The sequence below is a fragment of the Lontra canadensis genome, unplaced genomic scaffold (genome assembly GCF_010015895.1).
Source record: "Lontra canadensis isolate GAN:19392208 unplaced genomic scaffold, GSC_riverotter_1.0 scaffold116, whole genome shotgun sequence".
Taxonomy (NCBI): Eukaryota; Metazoa; Chordata; class Mammalia; order Carnivora; family Mustelidae; genus Lontra; species Lontra canadensis.
The window spans coordinates 5,519,965-5,528,724 of record NW_022631110.1 but is presented as its reverse complement, the minus strand read 5'-3'; the positions used below and the strand labels follow the sequence as shown (position 1 = coordinate 5,528,724).

Below are 8,760 nucleotides of genomic sequence, written 5' to 3'. Positions count from 1 at the left end.
CCAAAGAAAGACTGTTAGTGGGGTAAGAGGTCTGGAAAATACGTCATATGGAGAACAGGTGAATGAATTAAGTGAATTCTACCTGAAAAGTTTATCTATTATGATTTTTTTTCACATCTAAAAGAAAGAGGTGTTTGAAAAGAAGCCTCATTTGGGAGCAATAGGAATTACGGAGACTTACAAGCTCCAAAGCTGCTGGAGGCTAGTTTGTAATCAGAAAATTTCATGGGAGACTTTTTTTTTCCCTCTTCCATCTATAGCCAAGGCCAGGAGGGGCGAGTTTCTTCTTTAATGTCACACTCTGGGGATGGTTGTTCTGTTCTAGTTCCCTCACCAAGGGTCCAGTTTCTATACCTTCTGTTCCTACTGAGGACACATTCAAATAGCTAAGGTCAGCAGATGACATCAGGGCGGCCACTGGTTTTAAAGCTTACTCCCCTCTCTGAATTCATGTTTTCTCATCCTGAATTTTTAAAACAAATCTTTGAGGGGTGCATGGGTAGCTCAGTTGGTTGAGTGTCTGCCTTTGGCTCAGGTCATGATCTCAGGGTTGTGGGATGGAGCCCCACATGGGGCTCCCTGCTTGGCGGGGACTCTGCTTCTCCCTCTCCCTCTGCCTCTCCCCGTGCTTGTGTTCTCTCTCTCTCTGCCTCAAATAAGTAAAAAAATCTTAAAAAAACACCAAAACCTTTGAGGATTTCCCTTACTTTCCACTACCTCAACCATAAATTTATGAAATATTTAAAATACTTTTCTAATATTTTATGCATTTTTGTCCTAGGAAGTTTCCCAGGATAGCTAACATGCTATATTACTGGAAATGGAAGTCCCTAGACCTGTTTTTTAAAATAGTGGTAAAATATACAAAACATAAAAATTACAGTTTCAGCCATTTCAAAGTGGCATTAAGTGCAGTCACAATGGTATATAATCATCATCACTACTTCCAGAACTTTTTCATCATCCCAAAGAGAAATTCTGAACCCATTAAATAATAACTTTCTATTCCTTCCTCCTCTCAGCCCCTGGCAACCCCCTATGGGCTTCTTTTAAAGGGGTAAGTTACTGCAGATCTTTAAGAATACATCTGCCGAACCCCAGCTATCCTCAGGCCCTAGGTTGAGGGAAAAAGGGTCAAAGACTATAAATTTAACATTGGGGACTTATACCAGGCAAGTGGCTATTGATTATTTCTGTGCTCTGTGCCAACGACCAGTTCCTTTTAAAGTTGACATGTGCTGCCAATATTCCTATTTTAGGAAATTGCAATTTGGCTTTTCTCCCCTTCTCCAGAAGTCCTGCTGTTTCCCAGTTTTACCTTTATAACCTTCAGCCAAAAAACCCCCATGAGGCATGGTGGTCCTGGTATGGGCTAGTAGATATTGCTAAGAAGAGCGAGATCAAAGCTTACCACATTTTAAGCGAGGAGTCTGTTGTCTGTACGGGTACCCATTATCATTAAAAAGAAAAAATTACTCAGTGGTACCTTTTCCACAGGAAAGTTTAACTAACTTCATAGCTGAGTGTATGAGAAGATATGATACATTACTGGCTGAGGATTCTCTACCTCTCTTCCCATAACTGTCTAGTAAAGAGAATTTTGTCTTTGCTATCCTACTGGAGATCTTTCAGGATGCAGAATTGGAAGAATAAGATGGACCTAGGAGGAGCTGGACCTGAGAGGTGGTGAGCAAGAGGGAAAAATTTAGTGAAAAGCCAAGTCAAACCTGGGATTAAGCTCAATCTTAAGGATTGAGCTTGATGAATTTTTACATATGTGTACACCTGTGTAACCACCACCAAGATCAAGATAAAGAACATACCAGCATCCCACATGCCTTCCTCATCCCCTTCCCAGTCTGCTCCCTAAGAAGTAACAACTCTTCTAGTTTCTATCACCATAGATTAGTTTTTGTCTATTTTCTCAACTTCCTAAAAATGGAATCATACAGTATGTACTCTTTTGTGTCTGCTTTCTTTCACTCAACATTACCTCTGTAAGATATCAGTAGGGGTTGGGGTGCCTGGGTGGCTCAGGTAATGATCCTGAGGTCCTGGGATTGAGCCCCACATCGGGCTCTCTCCTCAGCGGGGAGCCTGCTTCCCCCTCTCTCTGCCTACCTGTGATCTCTCTGTCAAATAAAGAAATAAATTCTTTAAAGAAAAAGATATCAATACTGTTGGTAGGTAGCAAAAGTTACCTTTATTTTTTTTAAGTTAGAAACAGGTTTTTTGTAGTATTTCACAAATTAATTGTCTTCTGTCTACTTGACAGGCATCTGGATATTTCCAGAGTTTGTCTATTATAAATGCTATGAACATTCTTGTTTGTGTGTGTGTGTGTATATATATATATAATGTATATGTGTGTGTGTGTGTGTGTGTGTAGACATAATCACTTGTAGATTATGTCTTGTAGACATAATCACTTGTAGATTATGTCTTGTAGACATAATCACTCATTTATGTTGGGTATATATCCAGATGTGGAATTACTGGGTCATAGAATGGACATATTTATATCTTAGTATTTGTTGTTAAATATTTTTCCAAAGGGGATGTACCAATGTACATTCCCACCAACAACGTGAGAGGGTTCTGGTTGTTCCATGTCCTTGCCTGGACTTGATATTTAAATATTTTTTTCCAGCTGCATTGCGATATTATTGACATATAAGGACTTGATATTTTCAGCTCTTTAATTTTAGTCACCATTAGTGTTCTTTTGAGGGGCACAAGCAGAGATTAGAAGTCCTTTTTAAATATTTTTGTTGTTAAACTCTGTTTCAGTATAAAGAATTCTTTTTAATTTATTTCTTATTTTTATTTATTCATTTTATTTTATTTTATTTATTTATTTTATTTATTATTTATTTTATTTATTTAGAGAGAGGGAGAGACCAGCAGGGGTGGGGAGGCACAGAGGAAGAGGGAGAGGGAGAGAATCCTAAGCATGGAGCCTGATGTGGGACTGGATCCCACGACACTGAGATCATGACTTGAGCTAAAATTAAGAGTTGGAAAAAAAAAAAAAGAGCTGGACACTCAACCAACTGAGCTACCCAGTCACTCCATGCTTGAGTGTAAAGAATTCTGTGTGTAGACAGATACATGAAGCCTTGAAAATTATCTGGGTCACGGGAGACCTGAGGTTTTGGGTTTGTGCAGATCCAGTTGAGCTGTTGAAGTAAGCATATATTTGAGAAGAACTGATGAAGACCATTGTGGTCTTGAAGGTGAAATTTTATTCTGTAAAGATAGAAGATAGAAGAATGGCTCTTAAAAGACAGATGGTTCAGTAAAGACTGGCTAAGGGGAGATAACGTCAGAAGAGGGGATAATGCATCTTTCTGTCAGGCCAGTTGTTAAACTTGAATGTGCATCAGAGACCCTGGAAAGTTCATTAAACCACAGCTCACCACTCCCACCCCCCAGAATTTCTGAGTAATCAGGTGTGGGGTGGCAGAGGGGGCGGAGAATCTGCATTTTTTAAAAAAAAGATTTTATTTATTCATGAGAGAGAGAGAGCACAAGAAGGAGAAGAGGCAGAGGGAAAGGGAGAAGCAGACTCCCTACGGAGCTGGGAGCCCAACATGGGGCTCAATCCCAGAACCTGGAAATCATGACCCGAGCCGAAGGCAGATGCCCAACCATCTGAGCTACCCAGATGCCCCAATAATCTGTATTTCTAATCAGTTTCCAGGTGATGCCCATACTGCTGATCCCAAGAGCACACTGTGCTGTGCGAGCCACTGAGGTCCCTGATTGTGATGTCCCAGTGAGAGGCAGTGGAGGTGACAGCTTGTTGGATTTAGGATATATTTGGAGGGGTCTAGCCAATGAAATTTTATATTAAACATTGTGATCCTATGTTGTTCTTTAAGTAGGTTTCCTCTTTGTGTGTTTCTGCTTTTTAGTTTATTTTAAAATTTTTAAAATTTTGAGCCTCAGATGGCTTTATTTGGAAAAAGACACTTGAATCGGCTTTTGGTTGGGGGCATGGGCAAGAGGGGGTACCCAAGGCAGTAGATGCCTCCAAGAGTAGGCTGAGGTCTGAGGCTGAGCCTCAGGTATGTTTCTTGCTCCTGATGTAACCTTGCACAGCTCCTTCCCCCAAAGGCTCTACGGAAGCCTCAGGAGCAGGGAGGCTGGAAGGGATCACAGTGGCTGTTTACTGGGACTGCACATCAGGTACTGTGCACACCAGCTTCACAACCATGGTCTTGGAGAAGCTGACTTGGCTGAAGGAACTGGAGCCTTCCCTCAGCTGAAGCTGGACTGGAAGGAGCTTAGGCTGTAGATGAGGCCAGGGCTCATGAGGCCACTGTAGACTGAGCCCACATGAGTCACCTTCTGCATCCCAGACTCCAGCTGGCTCTCCTTGCCCTCCAGCAGCTTGCAGTAGGTGGTGATCTCGATGTCCAGGGCCAGCTTGACGTTCACGAATTCCTCTTACTCATGCAACTGCCATGCCATGTCCTGTTTGGCTCACTGCAGGGTGGCCTCCAGCTTGGCCAGCTTGGCATTGGCATCCTTAAGAGGCAGCTCCCCACACTGCTCTGCAGCAGTGATGGTGGTCTCTGGGGAAGCCCTCTGGCCTTTGAGGCCCTCCATCTCAGCCTGGAGTTGGCTGATGTTGTTGTTTATCTCGGAAATCTCCATCTTCGTGCGACAGCAGCCATCCCTTGCTTTCCAGTCAATATCCACAGCTCCTTGTACTTGATCTAGGACACGGTGTCAGCCTCAGCCTGGCTGTGGTTGGTGATGTCCTTGTACTGGACCTTGACCTTGGCAAGGATGCTCTCCAGATCCATGGAGCAGCTGTTGTCTACGGTCAGGACCACGAACGTGTCTGAGATCTGGGTCTGTATCTCACTGACCTCTTCATACAGCTGCCTTAAGAAGCTGATCTTGTTGGTCCATTCTTTGAGGTGAGACTGCAGTTCTACCTCGTTCATGTAAGTTTCATCCACCTCCTGCTTGATTAGGACACATTTATACTCCATGTCTGCATGCTCTTTGATCTCCCCCTACTACTTATTTTTGAATCCTCCACCAGTCCCTGCATGTTGCCAAGTTCCACTTCCAGCTTCAGCTTCTCCTGGCCCAGGGTGTCTAGCTGCCACCAAAGGTGGTTGTGATAGCTCTCAAACATTGGCCGTTGTTGCTCCAAGCTGTTCACTGCTGCTGCACGAGGCTCCACTTGGTCTCTAGAATTTTGTTCTGCTGCTCCAGGTGCCATACCTTGTTGATGAAGGAGGCAAACTTGTCAAGGGTTTCCAACTGCTCCTTCTCCTGGGGTCCACCAGCTTAGGTCGGGTCCATCCAGCCTAGATGCTGGGGTCCACCTCCAGCTTAAGGGGGCTCAGCAGGCACTGAGCTAGCAGTGAGGCCCCTCATACCCCCGGCCACGTGGTGGCTCCAGACCATCCTCACGCCAGTGCCCAGCCCACATGGGACAAGGCTGAAGAGCTGATGTGGGTGCCAGGTGCACTTGTGTACTCGCGACTGTTGAAGGCTCCGGGGGCTGCAAGTGGACACCTTGTAGGACTTCTGGGTCACCCTGATGGACATGGTGGAGGCTAGAGTGGAGGTGAGCAGGCTGAACCTGAGAGAGGTTCGAGAAGGACACAAGCAGCTGCTTCTATGTGGGGGCTTTTTAATTTTTTAAATGTAAGAGCCAGTGCAGTTTCCTTTTTTTTATATTTTATTTTGAGATTTTATTTATTTATTTATTTGTCAGAAAGAGAGAGAGAACACAAGCAGGGAGAGCAGCAGGCGGAGGGAGAAACAGACTCCCCACTGAATAGGGAGCCTGATGTGGGGCTCGATCCCAGAACCCTGAGATCATGACCTGAACCGAAGGCAGACGCTCAAACGACTGAGCCACCCCAGCACGCCTCAGTGCAGTTTTCTTAAACATACAGGCTCTAGGTTCAAATCAAAACTCTACCACCTCCCAGTTGTGCAGTCTCGTACATTACTTCATTTCTCATTTGTAAAATGTGGATAATATGAGCAGGGGTTTCTTGCAAGGAATAAATGAGGGACCTCTTGTAAAACTTATCATGGGGGTGCCCGGCTGGCTCAGTCAGAAGATCATGGGACTCTTGATCTCATTGTTGTGAGTTTTAGCCCAACATTGGGTGTACAGATTACTTAAAAATCTTTTTTTTTAAAGATTTTATTTATTTGAGAGAGAGAGTGAGAGAGCATGAGTAGGGAGTATGGTGTGGGGTCAGGGGAGGGGCAGAAGGAGAGGGAGAGGGAGAAGCAGGCTCCCTGCTGAGCAGAGAGCCTGATGCAGGGCTTATCCCAGACCCTGAGATCATAACCTGAGCTGAAGGCAGCCACTTAACCTACTGAGCCACCCAGGTACCCCCAAAATAAAATCTTAAAAAAAAAACTTACGGTATATGGAATATGGATTTTTGCCTGGTTCAAAATGGGGCAAGGAGACACTGCTTTGATATTATAATGAGGATTGTCAAAACAACAGAAGAAACTTCTCCATTTCTTTCCGTTAAAAAATTTAATTTTTTAAGTAATCTCTACACCCAACGTGGGGCTTGAATCCACAACCCTGAGATCAAGAGTCATATGTTCCACTGATGGATCCAGCCAGGTACCCCTCCATTTATTTTCTAATATTTTTTGATAGCTAAGAAATTTGCAGAAAGCTAATTTTTAAAATTTCCATTTTTATCACTTTCACACACAGCATATATTGTGTCAACAATAATTCTGATTGTCAACAATAATTTCTGACTTGAAAAATTTAGCTTGTATCTTCTGGACAAATTCTGTACAGTATTATGTACAGTATTCACAATGGACATTTTTGCCACTTGGATTCAATGGGTGTTGGTGAGAACTGCAAACTGGATATCTGTACTTGGCACTTGGAAATTTTCATTTACTTATTCAGTTATCTTATCAGTGGCACAATTAAAAATTGCTGAATTATTATGCATTCAGCTACAAAATTGCCAAAGTTCAAAACCTCTGATACCGGCTTTTGGCATACTGACAGGCCAAAGGAAATGATGCAAAAATTTTAAACTGTTTTCAGAGCTCAGCAAAATTTTGGCCAAGAAAAGTTTTCATGCAGGAAACATGATGCAAACATCTATTTTTTCTTACCTTTCAGAAAATGGAATTGTCTGCTATATAATAATACATAATTTCAACAAATTCTTCTGCATCCAATTAGCTATAAAAAGAACTAACCATCAAAAGGCAATCATCTGTAGCAAAAGCATTTTATCTTTGTAGATGCTAATAAAGGTTTCATTTCTTTGGAAAAATAGACAAAGATTATTCTCTAGCAAAATATAAACAGTCCCCTTGCATGCTGTAATGATCCAGTCTTGTTTTCTGTTCCAGTGGTTTTTAAGTGGAGACACACATCAGAATCAGAGAATCACAATGTCCCTAGTCCTGGCCACTGGCTGGATGCAAGGCTGAGACAGTCTGAGGCTGGAGCATGGACATGTTCGTGTTTACATGTTCTTTAGGCTCCTACTGTAAGACCTCCATTTTGTGCCACGTGGCAGTTTGGGTAAACAGAAAGCCCTTCGGCTACAGAACACCTAGAAGTGCTGGATAAAATAAGGCGAGCAACTTTCTTATAAAAATTTTTTTTCTTAATTTTTAAATTTTATTCTTTTTATTATTAATCTCTATGCCCAACATGGGGCTCAAACTCACAATCCTGAGGTCAAGAGCCACATGTTCTTCTGACTGAGCCAGCCAGGTGCCCCCCAAACTTTTTCTTAAAGTTTATTTATTTTCTGTTAGAAGGCAAATATAATTTTTTTAAGATTTATTTATGGGGGAGAGCTATGTACACTCTCACGTGAGTGGGGGGAGGGGCAGAAGGAGAGAGAATCTCAAACAGAGTCCCATCTGAGCATGAGCCAGACTGGGGCTTGACCTCATGACTCAAGAGATCATGACCTGAGCCGAAATCAGGAGTTAGATGCTTAACCAACTAAGCCACCCAGGTACCCTGAGGAGGCAAATATCATTTTATCTATCTGTTTATCTACAGATTTTATTTATTTATTTATTTATTTATTTATTTACTTACTTACTTACTTATTTATGGCATGAATGGGGATAGAGACAGAGGGAGAGGGAGAGAAAGTTTGGAGCAGACCCTGCACAGAGTCTGGAGCCTGACTCGGAGCCTGATCCCATGCCCCTGAGATCACTACTGGAGCCCAAAAGAGTTGGAAGCCTAAGCGACAGAGCCACTGAGGCGCCCTGGCAAGTATCATTTTAAATGCATCATTAGGAGAGTAAGGAAAATATTTCAAGGCCAAAATCAGAGCTGGACCTACAGTTCCACATGGTAAGGAGCTGCTGACACTGTTTCCCTCTGGAGAGGAAGAGAGAACTCTTAATCTTTGTAACCAAGATGCTTAGATTTTAAGGGCCTTGGGGGTCCAGAGAAAAGGGCCTGGAAGCAGACAAGATGGGGAACTGGAACTAAGAACCTTGTATAAACTTGGGACCCTGAGAGGGCTACAGTGGGCTAGAAAGCAAAGCCATTCATTAGCTGAGGTAGAAAACAACGAAGCTTGCTATGCTTGTCTGACCTTTGAGTGAGGGGGTACACACACACACACACACACACACACACACACATCCACGGGAATGAATAATTATCACCTTTCCTGAGGGTCGGTTTCAGTCCGAATTCATATTACCTCTGTGGTCTGGCAGCCCCATGCTAGGAAATTAGTTTAAGAGATG

At 43.0% G+C, this 8,760-nt stretch overlaps 1 pseudogene; it reads right to left on the bottom strand.

Annotated features, from left to right (window-relative positions):
• Positions 1-4,171: 4,171 nt before the first annotated feature.
• LOC116857032 lies at positions 4,172-5,574 on the bottom strand (annotated as a pseudogene).
• Between the last annotated feature and the right edge of the window lie 3,186 nt (positions 5,575-8,760).